General features: G+C 39.2%; 1 protein-coding gene and 1 non-coding gene across 2 annotated transcripts in view; one reads left to right on the top strand and one right to left on the bottom strand.

Moving 5' to 3' along the window:
- The window catches only part of PFDN4 (prefoldin subunit 4), a 371,852-nt gene that overhangs the window by 152,626 nt on the left and 191,426 nt on the right, over positions 1 to 27,800 (top strand). The gene's annotated exons all lie outside the window — the stretch shown is intronic.
- Positions 6,697 to 6,803, bottom strand: LOC138149651 (U6 spliceosomal RNA). The gene has a single exon (XR_011165378.1). It is a non-coding gene; the product is annotated as a U6 spliceosomal RNA (small nuclear RNA).

The raw sequence follows: 27,800 nt of genomic DNA on the forward strand, positions 1-27,800 counted from the left end.
TCTCTCTCTCTCTCTCTCTCTCTCTCTCTCTCTCTCTCTCTCTCGTTCCTTCCTTCCTTTCTTCTACCATATGCTTAGTAATGAGATTTCAGAGTCAAAAGGTATGAATGTATTTTTCACTTTTGTCCTACTATTCTAAGTGGCTTTTCCAAATGGTTGGACAAATTCACTATTCCACTAACAGAATATGAGCATGCTTATCTTCCCATAGACCTCCTGTCATTGATAGTTGCTCATTCACAAAGTATGACATAAAACCTCAGAGTTCTTTTAATTTGCATTTCTCTTATTAAGAGTGATTAAGAACATGCCCTCATATGGTTGTTGAAATTCTCCTCCTGAAAACCATTTATCTCACATTATTAGACTGTTTATTTATTAGGAGATATGATTCATATTTCTATGCCATCTTACAGTTTACAAAGAACTTTCTTCACAGCATTTCTTTGAGGGAGGTTGTGAAAGTATTATTACAGTATTTTGCTGTATTATTTTTATTTTACAGATGAAAAAGCTGAGGCTCAGTGATTTTAGAGCTAGAGGGGATCCTATAGAGTGAGTTGAGCTGGAGAAGTGAAATGAACTTATCTGAATCAACTCTGTGCCTCAGTTTCCCCATCTGTAAACTGAAGATATATGACTAAATAATCTCTAAGAATCCTTCTAGCTCTAATTGCAGATCTTCTGACTTCAAGTCCAGAATTCTATGCACTCTGCCATCTCATCTAATCCGTGTTTATTCTTCTCCCAGAATCTGAGGACTACATTTAAAGAACACGTTGGAGGCCACACCCTGCCAGCTTACTGAGAATGGGAGAGGTCTGAAATCTGTTAAGTATGGCTGCAACATTTCCATTGCACAACTGTTAGATAGTTAGATAGTTGTATTTTCTCTTCAGGCTTATCTAATGTTCTAGCAATTTGGGTATTATGTATCATACATAGCTTCTGCACAACCTAGAGGGAAAGTGTGGTTCTGGGGGAAAAAAAAACAACTAAGCCGCAAGTCTTACGCAATTGCAAGCTGGGTCCAAATGATATTGCTTTGAGTTAACAGTTATGGCTCACATATTGTGAAATGGTTTTCCTCTCTACTTTTGAAAGAATTGTTGTAGATTTATGTTGAAGGAAAAGTAAAAGGTCACTGCCACCTATAGACAAATTTTAGTATCAGCAGAAATGATTCCATTAGATCTGACATGGCTATGGGAATGTGGTTGGGGAGCTGGACTCTTCAGGAGCAAGGTAAGGGTTGTCGAATTTCTAGTTGCAGCCTGGTCTTTAAGCTGTTTGTAAAAAAGGAGAGAGGAAGATGGGGCAGAAAACCCAAGGCCCACTTGTACAGGGGACGGTAGGTATTTTGTGACTCTTCAGTGATCAAACTTCTTTTCAGGGTCAAAATTGACAAGTTTTATTACCTTATCTTGACACTGAAAGCAGTGATGGGGAACCCAAGGCCTCGAGGCCACATGTGGCCCTCAAGGTCCTCAGGTGCAACCTTTTGACTGAATCCAAACTTCACAGAATAAATCCTTTTATTAAATCCTTAATCTCTGTTGCTCCACACACTCAATTTTCCATTTCCCTTGTATATTATTTGCAGTGGCTGTTGTCCATGGCTAGAATGACCTACCTCTATACCCCAGTCTCTTAGAATCCCTGCCTCCTAGAGCTCAGCTCAAGTACCATAACCTTCACTAGGCCCTTCCCATTCCTCCTAGCTGTTACTCTACACTTTCCCTACCCCTTCCCAGAACTTCTTTGTACTTGCTTACATGCATGTGCATGTGTGTGTATGTACATGCATATGTATATATTTGTATGGACACACACATCATTTCCCTGATTAAATGTAAGCTATTTGAGGTCACGAACTGTTTTAACTTTGTTTTTGTATCCCCAAAGCTCCATGGAGACTAGGCTCTTGATAAATGTTTGCTGGTTGCTTTGATAGAATCCTTGCTTAAAGATTTAGTAAAAGGATTTGTTCAGTGAAATTTGGATTTAGTCCAAGGGCCACCTTTGAGGCCCTCAAGGGCCAGAGGTGGCCTCGAGGCTGCAGGTTCCCCACCCCTGGCACCTTAGCTGCTGGGGGGAAAAGATTCCCGAAGGATCCTCTGGTCAGAAGGGAAGAAGTTCTCTCTCCAGATCACAGGTCACACTGCTCTGGATTCTAACGCAGCTTGGATGGAATCACAAAACTGTCTCAGTGAACTCCAGTGTCATTTTCAAGTCTTATTATAATGACACCTGAAGAATGTTGGCATGGTAGAGAGCAAATTGGCACAAAATGGGTTTAAATGTTGCCTCTGATATCTCCTGTCTGTGTGACAGGAGATGTGAAAGCCTAACCTAGTGATTTTCTAGTGGATCTGGTCCAGACCTAGCTGGGTCTGGAGTCAGGAGAACCTGGGTTCAAATCTCATCTTACTAGCTGTGTCACCCTGGGCAAGTCACTTAAGTCTCTGTCTGCCTCAGTTTCCTCAACTCCAAAATGGGGATAATAATAGCACCTGCCTTCCAAGGGTGTTGTGAGGATCAAATGGGATAACAGTCATAAAACGATTAAACCTCACAGTGCCTGGCACATAGTAAATACTATATAAATGTTAGCTATTTATTATTGTTATTAATCTCAGACAAGTTACTTAACTTCAAAAGGATTCTCTAATTGGAAAGCAGAAGCCAAACTACTTTGGTAAGCAAGTTTCCTATGCCAATGAAATCATAAATAGGTTCTGACTGCCAGACACTCTCCAAAAATGATGGGAAGCCTATAGAGTGGACAGTAACACTCTCGGATTGAGGTCAGGGACGATTTTATCTTTTTGACTTTGTACCCCCAGTAATTAGCACAGTGCTTTGACATTCTAATGCTTTATAGATGTTTGATGGATTGAATTGAAATGCATTTTTCCAGTCTACTCCCTTAAAAATTGTTGTTGTGGGGTGGCTAGGTGGCACAGTGAATAGAGTACTGGCCCTGGAGTCAGGAGGACCTGAGTTCAAATCTGACCTCAGACACTTAACACTTACTAGCCACGTGACCTTGGGCAAGTCACTTAAACCCAATTGCCCTGCCCTCCCCCTCCAAAAAAAAAAAAAAAAGCAAAGAAAAAAAGTTGTTGTCCACTTGTTTCAGTTACTTCTTACTCTTTGTGACCCCTATTTTATAGAGGAAACTGAGTTAAGTGGAATGAATGACTTGTCCAAGGTCACAAAGTTTGTAAATAGTGGATTAAGTGATGAAAACATCACTTCAGGTTAGCGGTCTTTTCATCCTACCAAGTTGCCTCAAAGGCCCAGGATTGTGATTTCCCAGCTAAGTGATGATGGCATGACTGGTGTCTTCTTGACAAAATGATAGGTTCTAGCCTGTCATTTATAGAGCACAGATTTTTTTAAATCATAGAGGGAAGATGGAGATGGATGAAGAGAGCTGGTAGCAATTTTTCCTTCCGCGAGGTATCATGGTAGCTAGAGCACTGGAAGCGGAATTAGAAAGATCTGAATTCAAATTTAGACATTTGCTAGCTGTGTGACACTGGGCAAGTCACTTAACCTCTGTCTGCCTCAGTTTCTTCATCTGTAAAATGGGGATAAGAACACCTGCTTCCCAGGATTGTTGTGATCATAAAATAAGATAAGATTTGTAAAGCACTTTACCAGCTTAAAGTATTATAAATGTTATTACTGCTACTACTCAATTTATCATCATCATCATCATCATCATGATGACAACTTTACTCCTATTTTGGGAGCTATTGAATCCATAGGAATGGTGATTTGCTGCTACTCAAGAGAAGGAATGGGAGTAGCTTGTTTATAGGGGTGTGGATGATGATGTCCGTGTCTTGGGAAGTATTTCTGTGCTTTCAAGTTGCTGGAGATCTGGGTATACCAATGAATGGGTTCCTTGGTTCTAGACTTCTAGTGATACATTGCCCCACCTTATGCCTTTGATCTTGTTACTAGCATATTTTATAATTTTATAATCTCTCTGTCTCTGTCTGTCTCCATCATATCTCTATCTGTTGAATAGTCCTTGGCTATTACTATTTAAAATCGTTACAGCCTGTTGTAGAGAGTCAACACAGAGGGCTTCTCTTGGAGTCAGGAAGGCATGGACACACTAGAGTCTGGCCTCTGACAAATACTGTTTCCCATGGAAGAGGGAGCTTCCTGACAAAGCCTGCCATATTCCCTACAAAAATGAAATTCCAGATCTGATAGGACAAAAAACTGCCATTGATGAAAAGAGGGCAATACTGTACATATTGTTAAGCCCCAGATCTTTTAAGGGCTTTAGAAGACAGAATGGTAGGTCTGCAAAGAACCTTAGAGTTCAGTTAGTTTGACCCTTTAACCAATGGGTGAAGCCCCTCTAGAAGAGCCCAGATAAATGATCATTTACTTGAATTCCTTCATGGATGTGGAACTTACTATCTTATCAGGTGCCCCAGTTAATCACTAAGCAACTCTAATTGTTAGGTAGTTTTTCTATATGTTAAGCCAAAATCTATATCCGTTAACTTCTACCCACTCATCCTAATTCTTTCCTCTGGGTCAACAAGATTAAGTCTAATCCCTATTTCACATGACAGCCTTTCAGATATTAGGAGACAGCTATTATATATCCTCAGTCTTTGATTCTGCAGTCTAAACATCCCAGTTTCTTCCAACAATACTCATGTGTTAGACCTTTGAGTTTCCTCGTTAACCTGATCACTCCTCTATGGATATGTTTCAGCTTGTTAATGACCCCTTTAAGATCTAGTGCCTGGAACTGATCACAGTCCTCCAGGCATGGTATGACCAGAGCAGAGGACAGTGGGATTATGACCTCCCTTACTTTGGGCACTCATTCTGTTCCAGATAGTGTAAAGTTTCATTAGCTCTTTATTTGTTTTTTTTTTTTTTTTTGTGTTTGGGAATATGGAGAAGTTAAGAGACTTTCTCATGGTCAAGTAGTCAGTTTGTGTCAAAGATGGGACTTGAACCAAGATTTCCTGACTGGGGGCAGCTCTCGATAGCTACTATTTGTTTGTATGTATGCATGCATGCATGCATGTATGTGCACACAAAACATGTATAGGCAATGCATATATGCATAGGCACACACAAAGCATACCTATGCATATGATATACACGTACATATATGTAACACACATGCACACACATTGTGTGTGATTTGACTTTGACTAGACTTTGACTCCACATCCAGTGGTTTTTTTTAGATTATATAAATGCATATACACACACATATACAGTAGAGATAACTATATTCCACCAAAGTCCTAATGAAATGATTCAAAGCAGCTCGGTAACCCATAGTTCTAAAAGCCAATGTTTATGTATCATATCTCTGCCCTACCAAGTTGTAAAGATTTGAGTACAGGTCTAGTGAAAGATTGAAAGTTTCATCCAAACATCAAGGTAGGTAGGTTTTGCAGGGGTGGGGAACCTGTAGCCTTGAGGCCACATGTGGCCTTCTAAGTCCTTGGGTGTAGCCTTCTGACTGAGTCCAAGTTTCATAGAACAAATCCTTTTGCTAAGGGGATTTGTTCTGTGAAGTTTGGATTCAGTCAAAGGGCTGCATTTGAGGACCTAGAAGGCCACTGTGGCTTTGAGGCTGCAGTTCTCCACCCCTGGTAGCATCTTCTAGTGGGAATCTTGGTCTCTGGGTAGAGTTTTGGGGAATAGCAATTTAACCACGCGTCAAGGAATGAAATGGTGAGGTAGCACAATGGATAGATAGATAGGGTGCTGAGTTTGGAGTCAAGAAGACCCGACTTCAAATCTGGCTTCAGACCTTGAGCAAGTCCACTGATCGCCTCAGTTTCCTCTATAGTTTGTCCTCTACAGGGATAAAAATAACATCTACCTCCCAGGGTTGTTATGAATATCAAATGAGATAATATTTGTAAAGTGCTTAGGATAGTGCTTGGCCAATAGTAGGTACTTGATAAATGCTAGCTATTATTATTATTATTATTTATTGTTATTATGTGGGAGGGACTATCCACACTTATACTTTCACAGATCTATTTAAGGAAGATAATTCCTAAAAGTTTTGTTTAGCACATCATAACTTATGTCCTTTACCTAGCAGTAATCCAATCAATTTTGAGATAGGGTGCTAAATTTGGAGAACTGTAGACCTGAGTTCAAATGTTGCCTCTGTGACTCTGGGCAATATACTTAACCTCTCAGTCTTAATTTCCTAATCTATAAAATGGGTAAGATGATAGGGTTTACTTCAAGGGTTGTTAAGAGAATCAAATAGGATTATATGTGTATGTATATCTGTGTGTGTGTATATGTATAGTGCTTTGTAAACCTTAGAGTACTTTAGTTATTACTATAACATATATTGAATGAGAATCTTGTGTGTGTAATAGAAATAATTAACATTTTTTATTTAAAAAAATTAAATTTATTTTACTCTCAGCTCTGAATTCTCTGTCTCCGCCTCTTTCTGCCTTCATTGAGAAATCAAGAAAAACAAAACCCATTTCAAACAAATATAGTTGAGTACAACGAATTCCCCAATATGGGAATATGCCTTGGTCTGCACTCTGAACCCATCATGTCTCTGTCAGGAAGTGAGTAATGTGTTTCATCATCAGTCCTCTGGAATTATGGTTGGTCATTATGTTGATCAGAGTTCTTAAGCCTTTCACCAAAAAAAGAAGAAAAAAGAAGAAATGTTTCCGGAATTTGCATATTATCTTTGCACAGGGGCCATGTTTATCTTCTTTGTAGCATTCCAGTTTTAGAATATTTGCTTCAGAAATGAGCACGTAACTAGCATTTCTATATTCTGTTAAGATTTGCAAAGTGCCTTACACAAGTTACTTCATTTGATTTTTCACAATAACTGTGAGAGTGAATGAGTAGAACCAGAAAAATTAATGTGTAGTCCAGGCTTCATTGGGCATGTTTTGAGCATTCCCAGTTTGCCTAACATGGAGCCCACTGTGAGCCCTACGAGATTGGTGGGGGTAGCCAACTTTGATTGGTTGCTTGCAATCTTTAAAACTCATGAGACTGAGCCAACGGCTCTCCTTCCCCCCAGCTGTTTGTGGGATGCACTCTGCCATGTTCAGCAAGGACATAATGAAGAGGTGACAGAGGAAGGAAAATTCTTTCCTGCTCCCTTTTTTTTTTTTTTCAGTCATTGCATGGAGAAATGGACCTGAGGGTGTTTGTTTCTACCAGGGAGGTCGGGTTGTGCAAGGATTGTGTCTCCCGTGTATTGGGGGAGTAAGTTCATATTTTTTTAGTTATTTTTTTGAAAGTAAACACTCCTTTGTAAAAGCTCCACAGTACAACATGTACAACAACAATAGCAATATTGTAAAGACAAATAACTTTGAAAGACTTAAGAACTCTCATCAACACAATGAGTAATCATGATTTCAGAGGAGGAATGATGACATGTGCTTTCCATCTACAGAGGTAAGGGCCTCAGAGTACAAACTGAGACATACTCTCCCAACGTAGATGTTGTGGAAACTTGTGCTTTTTGACTGTTTATATTGGTTATAAGGATTTTGTTTTTTGAGGTATCTGGTAGCGCAGTGGATATGGTGCTGGGTCTGGAGTCAGAAAGACATGAGTTCAAACCTAGCTTCAGACATTTACTACTGTATGACTCTGAGAAAGTTGCTTGATCACTGTGCCTCAGTTTCCTCAATTGTAAGATAGGAATAATAATAGTAATAATAACATCTATCCTCCAGGATTGTTGTATAAAATAAAGTAATAATTGTAAAGTGTTCAGTTTAGTGCCTGGCAGATAGCAGGCACTCAATAAATGTGATGTTTATTATTAGTCTTTCTCTTTCTTCCCTTTTTCCTTCCTTCCTTGTTTTCCAATGTGGGTATGGAGGTAGGAGGGAGATAAAATAGATTTTTATTAATTTAAAAAAATGTTAAATAACAAAAACCACAGTAGCCCAGGGAGGGAGTTAGTATAGAAGTACAAAGAGTCTCAGAGAACTTAAATGACTTGCCCAAGGTCACACAGCTAGTTAATTAGCAAAGTCTGTACTTTGATTCTACAATTTATGTTTTCCTGTCTAATCTTCACACTCCAGAGGGAAGAGGAGTAGTGAAGCAGAATCTCCCCTCTGATCATCTGACCATGTGCTCCCATCTTAGTTTGGGCTTGCCTCCAACTTAGTCTCTAGCCTCCTTTGGGAGGTGATGGTACTCTCCATGCAATGACGAACATTCTCACACCTGGTCATACTCTTTCTATTCCATTGTGTCACTGGAGGTCATCATTCAAACCTTATTCCCCACCCCTACCTCCCAATTTATTATTCCCACCTCCCTTAACCATTCTACCACAAAGTTTCAAACAAATGCTACCCAGCCCTTCCACTCTGCTCTGTGGAATTCCTGTTTCATAGGCAACAAATTTTCCTTCATCCTAAATGTTCTCCTTCCTAAATTTTCTCCTCCTAGATTCCTCCCATCTATCAGTTATTACTGAAACTTACCTTCCTGGACAATCTCTTCTGTTGATGGTTGTACTTTCACTTGTTTTTAGTTCATTGGTTGAGGGAGGAGAATGGGAATATTCCTTGCTCCTCGTTGCCACTTCCAGGCTCTCCCCCTACTGTCATTACTCAATAATTTCTCTTCCTTTGAGGTTTATGCTATTCATATCTACCATACAATAAAAACCTGGAGGCTGTTGTCTAAAGACATCTCCCCCTCTCTCCTACCCCCCCTCTGAAGGTCACTACCCCTCCTTCCTCAAAGAGTTCAGTATATGGCTCACCATTTTTTCTCTCCTCTCCAGCTCCTGCCCTTGTACTAGGAGACTTCAATATATGTATTGACTTTCTCTCAAACACTCTAACTACTCACTTCCTCAACCTGTTCACTTTCTCTTGATCTACTCCCCCACCCCACCTCAGCCACATATAGAGATGGTCACATCCTTGATTTTGCCACCACCCAAAAATGTTCCACATTTAAGAATTCCAAAATCACCGTATCCAGCCATAATCAGGTTTTTCACTTTTCTCTCTGTCTCTCCTTACCAAATGCTTACTCTTTGTCTACACTGTGACATCCAATTCCTTTGCATCTCAATTCTTTCATAGGACATCTACCCTGTACTAGCTACTCTCCTCTTTTCTCTATCTTGACTCCTTGGTGAATCAATTCAACTCTAAACTGCCCTTCTCTCTTGAATCCCTCACCTCCTTATCATTTGTCAATTACTATTATGCCATGCCAAGTTTCAGCCTTGGGTCACTCCCACCATTTACGACTTCTGTTCCAATACACATGCTGCTGAATGAAGGTAGAGAAAATCATGCAACCATTCTGACTGGATCCACTACAAATTTATGTTACACCTCAACTGGGTCCTCATTGCTTTAAGGCAATCTTTCTATATCTGCCTCATCAGTTCACTATACTATCTCCACAGTGGCTTTTCCAAACTTTTTCATCACTCCTCAAACCTCCTATGGTTTCCTTACCCCTCTCCATACCCTCTTAGCTGAGAATCTTGTATCATGTTTTACAGAAAAAAACATGGTGCCATTCATTATGAGCTTTCTCTTCTCCTTGTATCACACAGATGTTTTCTGCTGTTATACCTTCCTTCACTCTAGTCTTACATGAAGAGGTAGCCTTGTTCAGATTTTCTTGTAACCTCTCTCCATATCTAGGTCACTAATCCATTTTGACCTTATCTTGGTCAATGGTGTAAGACATTTGTCTATGCCCAATTTCTGCCAAACTGCTTTCTAGCTTTCCCAACTATATCTATATATATCTATATGTAATAATGAATTCTTATCCCCAAAACTTAAGTCTTTACACTTGGAATGAAATGAGCAGAACCAAGAGAATATTGTATATAGTAAGAGCAATATTGTTTTAAGAACAACTTGGAGCAACTAAGTCATTCTGACTGTTACAAATACCCATATTATCTACAAAGGACATATGAAGGAAGACTATCTGCATCCAGAGAAAGAACTGATAAATAGAAGTGTGTATAGAATGATTTTACATATATCCACATATATTTATATATACATATTTGTGTCTAATGGCAGCCATCTCTACAGTGGGTTGGGGGAGGCAGGAAAAAGAAAAAAAGTTATACTATAACTTTACTATATTTTAAAAGGAAAAGCAAGTTATATATAATAGATGTGCAGTTTCATGTGCAATCATCTTTTTTTTGTTCTACTATGTTATGGAAATGCCCATTTTATATCTTAAACTCAAAATAAAATAAATAAAATTATCAAAGAAAGTGAGGGCCTTACTCCTTACTAAGGCTAACCCCCTCTATCTGAACAAATGATCCCATTCCTTTCCTTCAACTCCAACAGATTGCCCCTTCTGTCATTCCCTCTATATTACTTATTTTCAACCTCTCCTTGTCTAATGGCTCATTCTCTATTGCAACAAATATGCCCATGTCTCCCCATCCTCAAAGAAATCTCACTTGATCCTTCTATTCCCACTAACAGTTGTCCTATATCTGTTCTACCTTTTGTGGCTAAACTCCTTGAAAAAGCCACTCACAATAGATGCTTCCGTTTTCTTTTCACTGTCTTCTTAGCTCCTTCCAGTCTAGCTTCCAATCTTGTCATTTCACTGAAACTGCTCTCTCCAAAGCATCTTCAAATGATCTCTAACTCGCCAAATCCAATGACTTCTTCTTCTCAGTCCTCATTCTCCTCAACCTCTTTGCATTTTTTGACACTGATGATCATTCTCTCTTCCATGATACTCTTCCTTCTAGAGTTTTAGGACACCCTCCCTCTCCTAGCTCTTCTCCAGCTTATCTGAATGCTCGTCAGTCTCCTTTGCTGTATCTTTATCCAGATTATGTCTCTAATTGTAGGAGTCGCACAAGGTTCTACCCTGGGCCCTCTTGAAGTCTCCTTCCATACTGTTTTACCTGGTGATTTTATCAGTTCCCATGCATTTAATTACCATCTCTATGCTGATGATTCTCAAAATGACCTATCCTGCCCCAAAGTGTCTTCTCACCTCCAATATCACATCTACTATATCTCAGACATCTTAAACTGGATGTCCAGTAGACATGTCCAAAAGAGAATTCATTATTTAAGCTCTCCCTACACCATCTTTCCCGACCCTCAGGGTCACAACCTAGATGTCATCCTAAAATCCTCTCTCTCACCCCTCAGATACAATCTGCTGTGAAGGCCTATTGAGTTTACCTTTGCTCTCTCTCTTGGCTATGTCCCCTTATCTCCTCTGACACTGCCAACACATTGCCTCATGCCTGACTATTTTGATAGTCTGCTGGTAGATCTTCTTGCCTCATGTCTCTCCCCATGCCAATCCATCCTCTACTCAGCCAGGAAAGTGATCTTCCTAAAGTGCAGGTCTGATTACATCTCCTGTGGTGGCTCCCTATCATCTCCAGGATCAAATACAAAATGCTCTGCTTGGCCTTCAAAGCCCTTCATGACCAGCCCCCTCCTACCTTTCCAGTCTTCTTATACCTTACTCCTGTCATGTACTCTTTGATTTGGTGACACTGGCCAACAGGCTGCTCAAAAAAAAAAAAAAAGGACACTTATTTCTTGACTCTGGGCATTTTTTCTAGCTGTCTTCCATGCCTGGAATGTTGTCCCTCCTTTGCTCTGACTACTCATCGCCATGGCTTTCTTTAAATCCCACCTAAAATTCCACTTCTACCAGAAGCCTTCCCTAACTTTTTTAATTCTGATGCCTACCCTCTGTTAATTATTTCCTGTTTATACTATATGTAAGTTGGTTGTATGTATTTGTCTGTTTTCTCCCCCATTAGACTGTGAGTTCTCTGAGGGCAGTGACTACCTCCCCCCCCTTTTTTGGTATCCCCGAGCTTAGCGCAGTGGTCGGCATGTTATAAGTACTAATACATGTTCATTGATTCACTGATTGATTGTTTTTTCCCTACTACACTAATGTTGCCTTATAAATGTATATATACAATGAGGCTCTGCCACTTGCAAACTATATGACCCAGGGCAAGTTCTGGGCCTCAGTTTCCTTATCTGTACAATCAGAGAGTTGACTAGTTAAGTTTTAAGATTCTTTCAGTTGGAACATTCTTTGATTGTATATGTCTACATGTGTGTGTACATATGTGCATATCTGTATAATGTGTAAAGAACTTTTGGTATAAGTTTGCTTTTGTATTTGTCTTTGATACCAATGAGACTTTTCTGGTTTCATTTGGTTCTGGGTATAAATATCAGTGAAATTTTGGGAGAACCTGGTAAATAGAGTATCCTAGAATACCCCAAAGGATCTCCTCGCCCAAGACCTTAACTTTATCTAGCATGAAGGTGAGATTCATACAGAGGAAGTGACACCTTTACACTAACACAGGTCATCCCAACAAAATAAAACCTTCCAAATTAGGGAAATTGTTTTAGGTAGGTTTTTACAAATTTTTTCCCCAATTTTTTTGGGGAGTTGTGGCTATAATTTCTTTGGTATTAGTATAGGAACTGTTGATTAGGAAACTCCCTCTACCAATACAGATCACCCCCTTCTCTGCACTTTCTAGTATTAAAGAAAGTTGATTACAGCACTGGAAATTTAAGAGACTTGCCCAGGTTCACAGAGCAGGTTTGGATCAGAGGCAGCATTTCATTCAGGATCTTCCTGACTCTAAGATCTGGCTCTTTATTCATTATTGCTCTCTGTCTCTCTATTTTTCCAGTAGTCTAACTGACTGTGAAATAAGGAAGAAAAAGTCTATAAAAGGGTGGGAGAGTATAAGTAGAATTACTCACCAAGTAAACAAGAAACACACCTTAGATCAGTTCAAATGACAATCTGGAAAATCCATGGACGTCTATGTGACCTGGTCCATGGTGGCACAGAAATATACAAGATAAAGTGTCAAAGATTGAAGGGCTAGAATGTCAAAGTTGAAAGGACCTTACAATGTCAGACCTGGAAGGGACCTTAGAATAGAACATAAAACATAAGAGCTGAAAGTGACCATAGAGATCATCCAATCCAACCTCTTCATTTTACATCTGGGAAAACAGAGTCCCAGAGAGATAAATACCCTTGACCAAAGGCTCTATGGTTCCATCTTCCAGAAGAGGATTTTTTCCCAATCTATCATGCCTAACTGTAAATCAACTTTTCCCCTTTAAAATGTGAAGTCAGTGGAGAATAACTAGTTTTAAAAGGAAAGATCTGGGGATGTTTATAAACTTTGTCAGTATAAGCATTGGTCTCACACACTTTTGTACCCTTTGGAGATCTTGTCACAACATTGGGTATATACTACATGGTCCGTAAATACTTGTTATTTGATTAGCTTATCTGCTGAAACTGAAACTATGTTCCTGTGAATGTTTGGCATTTCAGACAGCTCCGAGGCAGGCAGCCATATTGTGTGGATTTTAATGAAGGGTCTTCTCAATATGAATGAATGAGATCTGTCTACAGTCTTAGTCTTAAACACTGCCACAGAGCCTAGGCTTGGAGTACTCAGAGTAAATCCCTTGTAATCCCTCTCTACTCATATAGAAGCTTATTCAGCCTTACTTCCTATTGTTGTAAAACAGCAAAGACTGAACTTTACAGTTTCATTGCTTTCCTGGGACCCAAATCTTTCTCACAAAATGATGTCCACCAGGAGTTTTCAAAGCCTTGTGGTAGTCTTCTTGGAATCAATGAGGAAGACCAGATAATCCTTCTAGAATTTGGGAAATCTTCCTTGGAAACTTCCTTAAAATGTTCTCTCTCCTTTCTTCCTCTTCAATCAACAATTATTTTATTAAATGTCTACTTCCCCCCAAAAGAGAAAGAAACAATTCTATTTTTTTTAAGCAATTGGGGTTAAGTAACTTGCTCAAAGTTACACAGCCAGTTATTCTGTTTGGGTGCCAAGTATCTGAGGCCGGAACCGATCCCAGGTGTCCCGATGTTGGGGCCAGCGCTCTTACTCACTGTGCCACCTGGCCACCCCAAGAAACAATTCTTGCCCTCAGGAAGCTTATATTCTACGAGAGAGGCAACATATGCATAGGTAACTATGTATAAAATATGCGCAAAGTAAATCCAAGGTAAAATTAGAGGGTACTAATAGTTGGGTGGGGGGTGTCAGGAAAGATCTCATATGGTATTTGAGTTGAACTTTAAAGGAAATTAGGAATTCTGAAGGGTGGAGGTGAGGTGGGAGAGTATTTCTCTGGTCTGTTCTCTAGATGTTGGGCATAAAGCCCGCCTTTCTCCAGGATTTGCTCTCTGCATCTGACTGCCTGGCAGAGGTCCATATCCTCTTTGAAGAAATTTGAACCAGTGTACTCTGCGTTGTCAAACATTTTGATGCTAGGAAACCCAAGAGCCCAAGTCCTAAGTCGAGTATCAATAAGCAGTTACCTGGTGGGAGGTCAGCCTGATATTCCTCAGACCCCCAGTGTTTCTAGGAAATACTGCAGTGGGGATCCTCCAGCTCCCAAGAGGCTGATTCCAGTTGCCAGCTGTGCTTGCCTAGTGCTTTGCCTGGAATTTTGCTTCCTCTCTCTTTTTGTACCAGCCTGAATACACAGACCAGGGCAAACACACTCCTGGGTGGAGCACACTCCCCAACCAGACTTTCAGAAATATTTTCTCTTCCTGGCTTTTCAGGCCGCCCTCACCTTTGTAATGAAACAGGGTTATCTGATACCTTTCTTGATGCATCTCCAGGGGCATTCCAATCATCTCCCTCTGCTCTCTGCATCTAATGGGCATTTAGCCCAGTGATTAATTCACTTCCCCAATACAGTGGGTCAAGGCCAGAGCCAGGAGAACATGTTTTGTAGAATTTTGCATCTCAATCTTGATTGTCAGGTTCATTTACTCCAGAATGCCACTTTTTATTTGAAAGAAAATGATCTTGTCCTCCCCACAACTTATAAGTCCCTTGTCATCACTAGGAAGTGGATATATCACTTGTAGGTTATAAGTCAGAGAAATATGGTATCATTGAAAGAGTGATATCTTGGGGTAAGAAAATCTGGGTTCTAAGGCTAAATCTCTTTCCTAGTTACTGCTAGATTTTGAGGAAATTATTTCACTTCTCTGGGACTCAGTTTTTTCATCTGTAAAATGAGAGGACAGTAACTATTTTCACCCTTTATATTATTTTGTAGCTTAATAAGTACTTTATCCATAAGCATCCTATGAGATAGTTATACCTGTATTTTATGGATGAAGATATAGGAGAGGCTTTGAACTTTGAAGTGACTTACTCAAGCCTGCAAATTTAGTAAGTATCAGAGCTGGAATTGAGATGTGATCTTCTGATTCAATGTCCAATGTTTTTTTTGTTTTTTTTTTTGTTTTTTTTTTTTACCCCACAACGTTATGGAAAATTCCTGGGGTGGCTAGGTGGCTCAGTGAATAGAGCACCGGCCCTGGAGTCAGGAGCCTGAGTTCAAATCCAGCCTCACTTAACACAAAACTAGCTGTGTGACCTTGGGCAAGTCACTTAACCCCAATTGCCCTCCAAAAAAAAAAACGCTTTTGGGGTGGTGAGGTGGTGCAGTGAGTAAAAGCTCCAGCCCCGGAGTCGGTAGGACCTGGGATCGGTTCCAGCTTCAGATACTTAACACCCACACAAAATAACTGGCTGTGTAACCTTGGGCAAGTTACTTAACCCCAATTGCTTAAAAAAAATTCCCTTTTAGTTACAACATTTTACCAAATTGTGATTTAAAGTCAAAATATTAGCAGCGTAAGATAGGAGATAGCATGCTAATCTTCAAGTCAGCAATCCCTGGGTTCAAATTTTACTTCAGACACTTGCAAGCTGTGTGGCCCTGGGAAAGTCACTTGATATTTCTTAACCTCAGCTCCTCATCTATAAAATAAGAACCAGAGTAGATGGCCTTTAAAGTTCTTTCCAGCTTTAAGTTAATAATGGTATGATTCTATGAAGAACTTCCTGATCTTTTCAAGATCAGGAGGAATTTGTATAGCTCATTATAAGGTTTGCGAGCAAGAAGGCATATAGGTTGGTAGTTATTGATGCTCTCTCACTCTTGGCCTCCCCCCCCCCCCCCGAGTAGTAATATGAAATCAATCAGTATCTTCCCAGGGTTTAATACTTTGGGTACCAAATAGGATGAGTAGTAGGTATGCTGGCCCCAAATATTTGTCATTATCATGGGAGATATCTAGTGTAGTGTCCAAACAGTAAAGAGTTCTTTATGTTCCTGGAGCATCCTTCAGAGGCTCCTGTTTGGAGATGAAATCAGTTTTAGAGCATTAAATTGTGCAAGATTTCTACACTGCTCTAAATAAATTGGCCTAATAATCTGTAGTGGCAACCACACTGGCTTACCTAGGATGTCTGCTAGCATAGGTTCTTAGGTCTGCTTTACTAGAAAAGATAGATGTTTAAGGGGTCAACAATGTTTTAAAATTATATTTATTAGTTCAGGAGAAAAGTCAGCACTCTGTACTTCAGAGAAGATACAAACAGAGAAAATACAAAGAAAATACAAGCAGAGAAATAAAAACCAACAGACAGGGCTCTGATTGCCTGAATCAACTATACACTTTACATACATCCCTGGGTTGAGAGAGAGCCTTTACAACTGAGCAATTGGGGAACTCTGAACACACAACCACTCAGAATCTCGACCAGGGAATCACAAGATCCTTCTCATAAGCTAGCCCCCAAAGCAAAATACCAACTCAGAATATATATATATATATATATATATATATATATATATATACACTTCTAAGAGCCAAAAGTCATCACAGCCCTCATGAATGAGTGCATAATTAGAAATTAGCAAAAGGTATGAAAGCCTTCCTACAAGCAAGCCTCTCCTAAGCAAGCTTCCCTTAATGGGCTACATGTGATGCCTATTAATAGATGGGGAAGATCTTAAATCCCATCCACAGAGGGAAAAAAAAACAAGCAGAAGGGTGAATATTGTCCATTTTACAGACTCTGATATGCAATGGAAAATTAAAGTTGGATAAGAAACTGGGCCCAGAATTACACAGGAAGAACAGAGTGGACTGGATTGTATTTGGGAAATTGTGCTCATTTTCCACAATACTAAACATTTTCCATATTTTTAACATCAATATTCTTTTGGTGGTAGGTAGCCTGACACAATGAATAGAGGGCTGGGCTTAGAGTCAGGCAAATCTGGGTTCAAATCTTTCCTGTCTTACTCTTTTTGTTTAAACACCCCATCAGGAGTTTTATTAATCTAGGGAACTCTGGAAGAGAAAAATCCCTTTACTGATTCAGGTTAACCTCTGCTTTATAACCAAGGTGGGAATTGAACCTGGAACTTGGTATACCAAGCAAAAATACCAAGCGTACTCTGTGCTTCTGATACTGATTAACTGTGTGATCCTGGCTAAGTAACTTAATTTGTACGTGTCTGAAGCAACTCTGAATCATAGGAAGTAGGTTGAGAATCAACTCCCTTATTTTAAAGATGAGGAGATTGTGGCCTAGAGAGGTTGAAAGTCACACAGAACACAGTCACACAGATAGTAAATGGAAGAGCTGGAATTTGAACTCTCCTGGATTTATTTGCCAAGAGAATCTGTGTAGGTAGAAGGACTTTCTATACCAGGAGTTCCTCACACAATGCCCTGGCACATAGTAGGCATGTAATAAATGCTTATTGACTGACTGACACTGATGAAAGCACAGATTCTTCAATTTGCATGCATTCTTCTGGTGATGCTATGTAGGATTACAAATAATATACCATGATCTCCAAAGAATCCAAATTGAGAGTGAAATAGAGGGCAATGGAGAGATACATGGGGTCAAATACACTATAGCATATTGCCAATGACTTCTGTACAAAAGTGTTATGAAAATATCATGTAGAAGATAGACTGTTGGAAGAAGGGTGGAAGAGAGGCAACATGGTATAGTAGATAGCTGGCCTTGGAGGCAGAAGGACCTGATTTCATTTCTTGCCCTTGATGCATACTGGCTGCTTCATGCTGGGCAAGACCCATGATCTCTCAGTACTTGAGACAACTCCATAAGATTATAAATTACAGAGAAGGTGTCAACTTGTATTGGTAGAGGGATTTTCTTTAGTTGGAAGATCCCAGTCACAGTGAGATCATGGGTCCAGGTTCTCTATCAACAGGTAGGTTATAAACTTCTTGATGACAAGGGCTCCCTTCTTTTTCCTTGATAACCTTACCACAATGCCTAGGACGTTGCCCTCCACTCAGTAGGCATTCAGTAATGTTCAATAAACAGACTTTATTTATTTAGGATCCTATATTGGCACTTGGACAAATTTCTTATACTGTGCCCTCATTAGTAATTCCATCACTAGATATCTATCCTCCTCAAAAAGTAATTCCATCTATCCTAAAATTTCCTTTTAAGAGACAAGGGAAAGGACCTATTGTCACAAAAATATTCATAGATGCTATATTTTTAATGGCCCAAACCTCCCAGCAACAACCTATGTATACAGAGAATGGCTGAATAAATTATAGTACATTAATATAATGGAATATTATGGTACCATTACAAAGAGTAAATATGAAACCTACAAGGAAATATAGAGGAATTAATCTGAAGCAATGCAGGGTGAAATCAGCTGAACCAGAGCTGTATGAATGCTGACTTTAATTATCTTAGAAAAATGGAGAAGAGAAAGAAAACAGGGTCAAAAGTGGCAGAATTTCAGGCAGGACTAGAAGGGAATGTAGAACAAAAGCATCTCATTGGTTAATTATTTTGGTTCTGCCTTGTTAAAGGATGGTTTGGATATGATTTTACTCTTTGTTTTGGATATTGGTTTTTCTTCTTCTTTGGAGGGGGTAAGGTAGGGCAATTGGGGTTAAGTGACTTGCCCAAGGTCACATGGCTAGTTTTATGTTAAGTACCTGTGGTCAGATTTGAACTCAGGTCCTCCTGACTCTAGGGCCGGTGCTTTATTCACTGTGCCACCTAGCCACCCAATATTTGTTTTTCTTGACAGCTAGTAATAAAAATAAGAATTGTGTGTATCTATCCATCTATCCATCTATCTATCTATCTCTCTATCTATCTATCTATCTATCTATCTATCTATCTATCTCTATATCCATATATACAAAGATGTATAAATGGGTATATACTCATTAATAAATATATGCATATGTATATATCTGTATGTGTACACATATGTGTGTGCATGTGTGTGCCTGTGTGTGTGAGTGTGTGTGTGTGTGTGTGTGTGAGTGTGAGTGATTTTACCTATGACAAATGCCCGTTTCAAAACTCAAATTCTTTGACTACTGGTCAGCTTGGGACCTTAGCTATATGACATCTTGGATCAAGTACAGAGCTTATTTTCCATATAATACCATAGGTTCTTTAATGATGGTGATAAACTTTTTGTGCACTGTTCATTCACCTGTCTTTGAAAGTCTGGGCTTCTCAGAAGTCAAAGCACAGTTTTACCTGACAGGGAGTTCACTTGTGTTTGGTGATGGAAGTTCTGTCCCAACTACACAGTTCATGCATTTTTCATCTTTCCATCTCTTGACTTGGTTTTATGGGGTGTGACTGTGGACTTTTGATCTTCTTGCTTTATAATTTCCTCCACTTGGCAAATATTGACAGACCCTCATGAAATTGTCAGCATCTGTTCCCAAACTAACAAAGTATTCTCAAACTCAGGGAGCTGGGAATAGGACTGGCTGCTGGGCTAACCAGAAAGAACAGATTTATTTTCCCTTCCTTCTACCTCCCCTCCCACTCTTAAAGATATTCAGCTCCCCAAAGCCAAAGTTCTCTTTGTTTTGGTTCCTTTGGCCACAGGGGAGCATGCTCAGTCTAGTCATTACAACATGGCCATGAGGTCACGCCACATGCCACTGACTCAACTTGGATCGGTAATTGTCTGTTTCCTGCCCAGCTTGGTTGTCTAACTCTCCCATTTTAACAAGAAGGTACAATTCAGTTCTCTTTGTTATTGAGGTTTTGGCAATAAATTTTTCCTACAAAAATAATCCTTTACATTCCTATGGCAAGTGACCTTCCCAGAGCCCTTCCACATACCTTCTGAAACGTATATTTGCTATTATTTTTTTCACTTGAGCCCGCATTAGTCAGGCAAAAATCATTTTTCCATCCTCAAATTTTTCTTGGCACTTGGTCTGGACCTCTCCTTGGTACTTAGGATTAATGGACTTATATTTAAAACTGAAAGAGACTTTAGAGATCAACTAGTTCAACTTCCTCATTTTATAGATGAAGAAACGAGACCCATAGAATTAAAGGGACTTGTCCAAAGTCACATGGAAAAAGATAGAATTTAGATGTGAGCATAGGTACTTTCCTACTGCTAGTGCCTTGTCTCAGAGACTTCCTTTTGCTAATAGTATTTATATCTTATATATTAATTTTTTTCTTGTATATGTGATCTTTAGAATTAGAATTTGAGCTCATTGCAGGTCAGATCCATGACTTGTATCCTCAGTGCTTAGCACACAGTAAGCACTTCATAAATGCTGGCTGACTGAATTTAATTCCAAATTTGAGTCATAGGTATTTGGGCACATGTATTCACTCTCAATTAGATCACAAGCTTCTCAAGAGCAAGATCTGTTTCCTTTTTGTCTTGCTATATCCCAGGACTTAGCAAAGGATCTTAAACATAGTAGGTGCTTTATTAATAGCAATTATACATTTACATAACACTCTACTAATAATAACAATCAGCATTTATAAAGCACCTTAGTGTGTACAAAGTTCACAGGAATTCTAACCCCTTTGTAGCATTATTATGCTTTTTTTTAAATAGATAAGGAACTGAGACCTAGATGGATGTAATAACTTTCCCACAAAAAGGAAGGAAGTGAGATTTATTAAGTGACTTTTATGTTCCAGGCATTGTGTTAACCATTTTTCAAATATTATCTCATTTAATCCTCACAATAATACTGAGAGGTGGGTGCTATTATTATTCCTATTTTATAGTTGAAGAAACTGAGGCAAACAGGTTAAGTGACTTGCTTAGGTTCACTTAAGCTTCGTAAGCTACTAAGTATCTGAGACTAGATTTGAACTCAGATCTCTCTGACTCAAGGTCCAGTGAGTTATTTATTGAACCATCTGGCTGCCCCAAAGTCCGGGAGTGGTGGAATTGGAATGAAAACTCAGGTACCTGACTCCTGGTTCAATTTTAAGGACATTCCTTGGGCTGCTTGTGTGCAAGACACCATGCTATAACCAAGTTATCTTTGTCATTATATCATCAGATAAGGGAGCTGTAACTTTTAGGTTCTGCCTCTTTCCTGGTTAGCCTTCATTTATCCAGGAATTCAGGAATCTAGGTCTCCATCTAATTTCTGTTCAGTGTAAAACTTTTTGGAATGTTGATATGTTTTTTAATAGAAACCACTATGATGTAGTGATTGGAGAGTTGGGCTTGAAGTTAGGGAGACCTAGGCTCAAGTCTTTTTTTTTTCTTTTAGGGGGGAAGGCAGGATAATTGACTTGCCCAAGGTCACGTGGCTAGTAAGTGTTAAGTGTCTAAGGCCAGATTTGAACTCAGGTCCTCCTGACTCCAGGGCTAATGCTCTATTCACTGTGCCTCCTAGCTGCCCCTGTGGGTTCAAGTCTTGACTCTAATTCATCCTGACTATATATCTCTGGTCAGGTCAACTAAGGGCCTCCAGGCCTTTCTCTAAGAACCTAAATTAAAATTCATTTGTAGAACTACATTGACAGAGTTTCCTCATTTGAAGTTCCCATGCCAATAAAATAATAGATCTGGTCCAAAAATAAAAATTGTTCAGTCACACAAAATCCAATGAAAAGATGCATGGTGAAGAGAGGAAGGTGAATTGTCCGGACAACATGAATAAGGATGATTGTTATGTGGAATATGGAATAAAAACCATCATTATCAATGATAGGTATCATCAGAAAGGGAGATGAGAGTGAGAGTAATGGTCAGTCAGAGTATTACTCTGGTATTCTGAGGTATTAAAAGAAATAGAAGTATGCTTCCAGTCCATTGGAATCGTTTGTTGAGGATTCATGGAAATATATAGGCAAGAATTGGTTAGGATAAGAAGTTCTGGAAGGTTTGCAATCTGCTGCAGTGGAGGGAGGACCATGATGATAACAATAGCTGACATTTATATGTGGTGGCTAGGTGGTACAGTGGTTAGGGCACCAGGCCTGGCATCAGGAAAATTCGTTTCTCTGAGTTCAAAGTTGGCTTCAGACACTTACCAGCTGTGTGACCCTGGACAAGTCACTTAATCCTTTTTGCTTCAGTTTCCTTGTCTATAAAATGGACTGGAGAAGGAAATGGTAAACCACTCCAGTATCTTTGCCAAGAAAACCCCAGATGGGTTCACAAGGAGTTAGGCAAGACTGAACCACCACCACCACCACCACCACAACCACCATCACCACCACAACATTTATATAGTGCTTTAAGGTTTGCAAAAATCACATTTTCTTATTTGATCCTCACAATTATTCTGCAGGGTATTCATTTTACAGACAAACCGAGACCGAGAGAGACTAAGTGGCTTGTTGAGAGTCAAATGTATAGTAAGTGCCTGAAGTAATATTTGAGCTCAGGTCTTTATAACTTCAGCCCCTAGTATTCCATCTAATATCATCTTGCTGCTACAGGGGTGGGGGAGTTTGGATTCAGTCAAAGGGCCGTACTTGAGGACTTAGAGGGCCACATATGGCCTCCAGGCTGCAGGTTCCCACCTCTGTACTAGGATGATTACAAGAACGGCCACTGGTTATCCCCAGGACATGGATGTGCTACAGTGTGTGTGTGTGTGTGTGTGTGTGTGTGATCTCATTATCATGACCCTCCTTGCCCCCCACCCCAAGCCTTGTAAGGGCTCAGACTACTCCCTCTCCTAGTATTAAATGTATCCATAGTCACACTGTCCTCTGTGCTGTTCAGATCTCTCGGCTCTCAGGTCTGTGAGCTTATACTACATGGCTGGCTTGATCTAGCTGAAAGGATTCTGCAATTAGTCTCATCTGGGGATCACAGAAAAATAAAAACAACTTTGAAAATATTGCTTATAAAACAGTGCTCCCTTTAAATGAAAGAAGTATCACTTTTAGATAGCTGACTATAGTGAATTTAGCTTTGGAGAGAGGTGAAAAAATTTCATTGCCCCTCTGGTGATAAGAGATCAATCAATGTTTTATTTATTTAATTTTATGATGACCCTCTGTTACCTTCCCCACTTTCCATTAATTTAGCACTTAAAATGTATCATTTTATCTAAATTTTTTCTTCAAATTTATTATTTATTTTAAATACTCATTTAAAATTTTTTGAGGTCAGCAATATATGATGTCAATTACACATGTGAAGTTATATAAAACATATCTCCACACTAGCCACATTTTAGCCCATGTTACAGCACATATTTTAAAAATAAGTTTTACTGACATCCATTGTTCTTACATCACCTATAATTCTGACTGCCATCTCTTACAATAAAGACCTTTTTTTCAAAAAAAGAGGAGGGAACAGTTCAAGATAAATCAAATATTGAAAATGTCTGACATTATATGCAGGGTTCAACACCCATAACCCTCCAGCCCCCTCCTACATCCCCACCACACACCTCTGCACAGAAGAGGTGAAAGGTAATTTATCACATCTCTTCTTTTGGACTAACTGGATCATTATCATTTCACAGCACTCGATTTTCATTATTTTGTTGTTCTTTTCATCTTTTATTACTGGAGTTGTGTATATTCTTTATATTTCACCTTACTTCAGTTCAAGTTACATGTTTGTTTTTAAAATTCATTTTCTAGTTTGGAGGATTTCATGAAAGGATTAAAATAACTGCAGGCATCTTGGTCAAAAAACCAGGAACCCTGAGGGCTCCCTGATTCTGGAGGATGCTGCTGGTAGCCATGTACACTACTACTCAGTCCATGTTATCAGCATTCTCTTGTCTCCTTATGTGGCTTTTCCCAGGTCCCCACCCTGACCTTAAGACCAGTCATGGAGCTTCCATTAGCACTGTTGCTGTGTGCTATGGATATGAACAATTTGCATAACTCTCGGAAGATCCCTTCTGCTAAAGCCCTTCCTTCTATCCCTCTCCTTGTGAGTGCAGCAATGGCCAGCTAGACAGGGAGAAGTTTAAGAGAGGAAACCCAGCAGATAATTTAAAGGAGCCATTTGCTATATGTAAAAAGAGTATTTCTTCATGACATTCCCTATGTGGAGGCAGCTAGTTGTAGTGGAGGCAGGAAGACCTGAGTTCAAATGCACTCTCAGACATTGAGCAAACCTGTTTGTCTCAGTTTTCTCAACTGTGAAATGAGGATAATATTAACACCTACATCCCTGGGTTGTTGTGAGGATTTAATAGATAGTATTTGTAAAAGAACCTCACATATTGCTTTGCACGTTGTAGATGCTTAATAAATGTTTTTTTTCTTGCTTTTTTTCCCTTTTTTTTTCTTCTTTCATTCCTTCCTATACCTGAAATATTCTTCCCTCTGAGATCTCATATAACATCACTCTTACACATTTGGCATGCATTGCGGTGTAATATGTCGATTGTGTTTGTGTCTCATCTCTCCACCACACACTAAATCCCATCAGGGCTAGACCTGTGTCTTATTTGAACTTTGTACAGAGCCTAACACAGGGCTCTGTTTACAGCAGATGCTTAATAAATGTTTGTTGAATGAATGTCTCCAAAAGTATCAATTCACTATAAAAGGCTCAACTCATTATAATCACTTGTACAATTTGATAATTCTTCTATCACAGGGCATCTAATGCCAATTTTGTTATTCCCTTATCTCCAGTTGAGACTAATCCACAGTTTGTAATACATAATCATTCAAGTCAGGTCAGGTCAACAGGATATTATATAAATCCCTACTAGTCTTGGAGACAATACACTTAAGGGACAAGTACTAGCTTGTCCATTACTTCACTCTATGACCTTGGACAAGTCACTTCCCCTCAGTATCTTTATGATGTAGTAGATAGAGTGTTGAACTTGGAGGTGGGTAGACATAGATTCGAATCCCTCCTCAGACATTTACTAGACATGTATGTGACCCTGGACAAGTCATTTAACCTCTCTCAACCTCAGATTCCTCATTTGTAAAATGGGGATAATGGTACCCGCAGGGTTTTTAGAGAGATCAAATGAGACAATGCATGTAAAACATTTTGTAAGCCTTAAAGTGGGATAGAAATGTCAGTAACTGGAGTGGCTAGGTGGCGCAGTTAGTACAACGCCGGCCCTGGAGTCAGGAGGACCTGAGTTTGGTTCTGGCCTCAGACACTTAATACCCACACAAAAAACTAGCCATGTAACCTTGGGCAAGTTACTTAACCCAAATTGCCCTCCAAAAAAGCAAAAAAAAAAAAAAAAGAAATGTCTGTAATTATTATTTATCTCTACCTTGAAGAGGCTGGACTGGATGATCTCTCTGGTCTCTTCTGACTCTGACATCTTTGTTCTAAGGTCCTAGGGTTCTGTGAATTTTTTCCTTAAAATATTTCGGTGATTATATTTCAATATAATTGGTTTTTCTTATAATCTCACATATTTCATTTTATGCCTTCATCAGGAGACTTCACCAGACTACCAAAGAGATCAATGACAGAAGAAAAGTGTAAGAAACCCTGGTCTAAGGGATTGCAGGTTAGTGATGAAGACTTCCTTTTCAGGACCCTGTCTCTATAATTCTCTCTGCTATTTAATAAAGAAAAGACTCATGAGCCTCTTAGGTGAGTGGCTCTACTTCCTTTTGAGATGGATGACACTTTCATTTACCTCTTTGAAAACACTTTCTAAGAAGTTTCTAATAAAAATGTCACCATATGCAACAAACTTAGCATAGGGAGTGCTCTCCAGGTTGATTGGCAGCCCTTCAATCTACATTTCTGACAGCTTTATAGACATCTAAGTTGATTAATTAAAATCAGGGCCCACTGCACTTATTGTCATGTATTAAACATCCCTAAGAATTTATGCTTCCTTCAAGGCTTAATCAGAGATTTATCATGAAAGGTATGAAGGTACTGCCTTCAGTCTGCCCCTTTTCTTTCACATTTGCTGGTATGCCCTTTAGTGGTGTCATAGAATAGCTCACATTTCTAGAGAGCTTTAATATTTACAAAGTATTTTCCTTTCAACAACTATGTGAGGTAGGTAATATAAATATCAGCACTCCCATTTCAAAGCTGAGGAAACTGGATCAGAGAGGTAAAGTTGTTTTTTTCTGGGTCACAAAGCTAATAAACCATATCTTTTCCAGAACTGTCCACTGTACTCCCCGCCCCAACTCCAGTCTTGACAAGTTACTTAGTTCTTATTTCCTCACAGTACTGGAGAGTAAGAGACGATGATCATAAGGAGTGAGACCTTGCAATGTGTTTTCATGAAATTTTAACACTGACAGACAAAACTTAAACCTTGAACCAGGAGAAAATATTTGTATTCTATGGGTTAGGCTGAAAATATGTTCTCATGTGCTACTGGACATGCATTGTGAAATGAAATGTGTTGGTCCTACATTCAAATCCAGCCTCTGACCTTAGAAAAAAATAATTTAAATTCTTCAAATTTCAGTTTTCCCATTTGTAAAAATGTAGATAATATTACCTGTATCTACCTACCTCATAGGGTGGTTGCAAGAGTCAACTGAGGAAATATATGTAAAGTTCCATAAGAATGTGAATTGTTATTATCACTGGCAGTGTAACATAGTGTGTGGAGTGCTGGACTTAGAAAGATCTGGGTTCAAATCCTACCTCTGATAATTACTAACTATGTGATTATGGGTAAGTCACTTAAAATCTTTCAGTTTCAGGCAATTCTGCAAGGTAATATGACATAGACTAAGTTTCCACATTGAGAAAATCTGTTTTGCGCTGTTGAAATATTCATTTATTATCACTGTACACAGAGTGCATATTACTTCTTCCCCATAAATAAATGCCCATGGGACCATCATGAACAGAATTTTCAGGCATCAAAAATATGTGCATTTATAAATGGTTCAATTAAAAAATGCCTCTCATGACCACTTCTTTATGTGGTGTGCTAGATTACTGGCTTCCTTGCTTCCCTTTAGGTCTGGCTCTGTTCCAACCTTTTACAAGTTGGGTATAGAAAAGTTCCTGACATTTCAGCTAGGCCTAAGCAACCCATTGTATTTATTATGAGACCTACGATTATGCCTATGTTATAATTTCTAGGGAACCTGAGGGAAAAAAAAGAAAAACCTTCAGAATTTTAAAATTCCAAATTCAATTTTTTTTTGGAAAATAATGATATTTCCTATTTGGGGAAAGTTATTTCATGTGCCTTTGGAAGGTGTGTGGTGTTTGATTCTGTTCCTTCTTTAAAGCTGTCCCTATCTAATTCAAGAAAGATGAACAAATTCACATGGACAATATTTCTGGTAAGATGTTTCTAGTTTCTTGATGACTATATTTGCTAGTGTCACAAAAGATGAATTAGTCCAGAGAGAAATGAAATTTTGTAGGTGAGTAAATTCAAATAGGCTCTTCCACCCTCTTTGCACTCCCAATCAACTGAACTGCTAAATGTAAAGATTGTATTCTCTGTCAATACATACCATTATCACCACTTCCTTCCCTTTGCTCCCTCTATTTACCAGCCTGGGAGTTTCCCCCTTCCACGCCTGCTGGCAGCCTACTCATACTTTCAGAACCACCTTAAAAGCCATCAAAGGCAGAAGTCTCCCTTGATTATTCTCATCCCCAATATTGGAATTAATGCTC

Source organism: Petaurus breviceps, unplaced genomic scaffold (assembly GCF_028583685.1).
Source record: "Petaurus breviceps papuanus isolate PSGF00001 unplaced genomic scaffold, PetGlider_PUasm1.0 90847, whole genome shotgun sequence".
NCBI classification, from domain to species: Eukaryota; Metazoa; Chordata; class Mammalia; order Diprotodontia; family Petauridae; genus Petaurus; species Petaurus breviceps.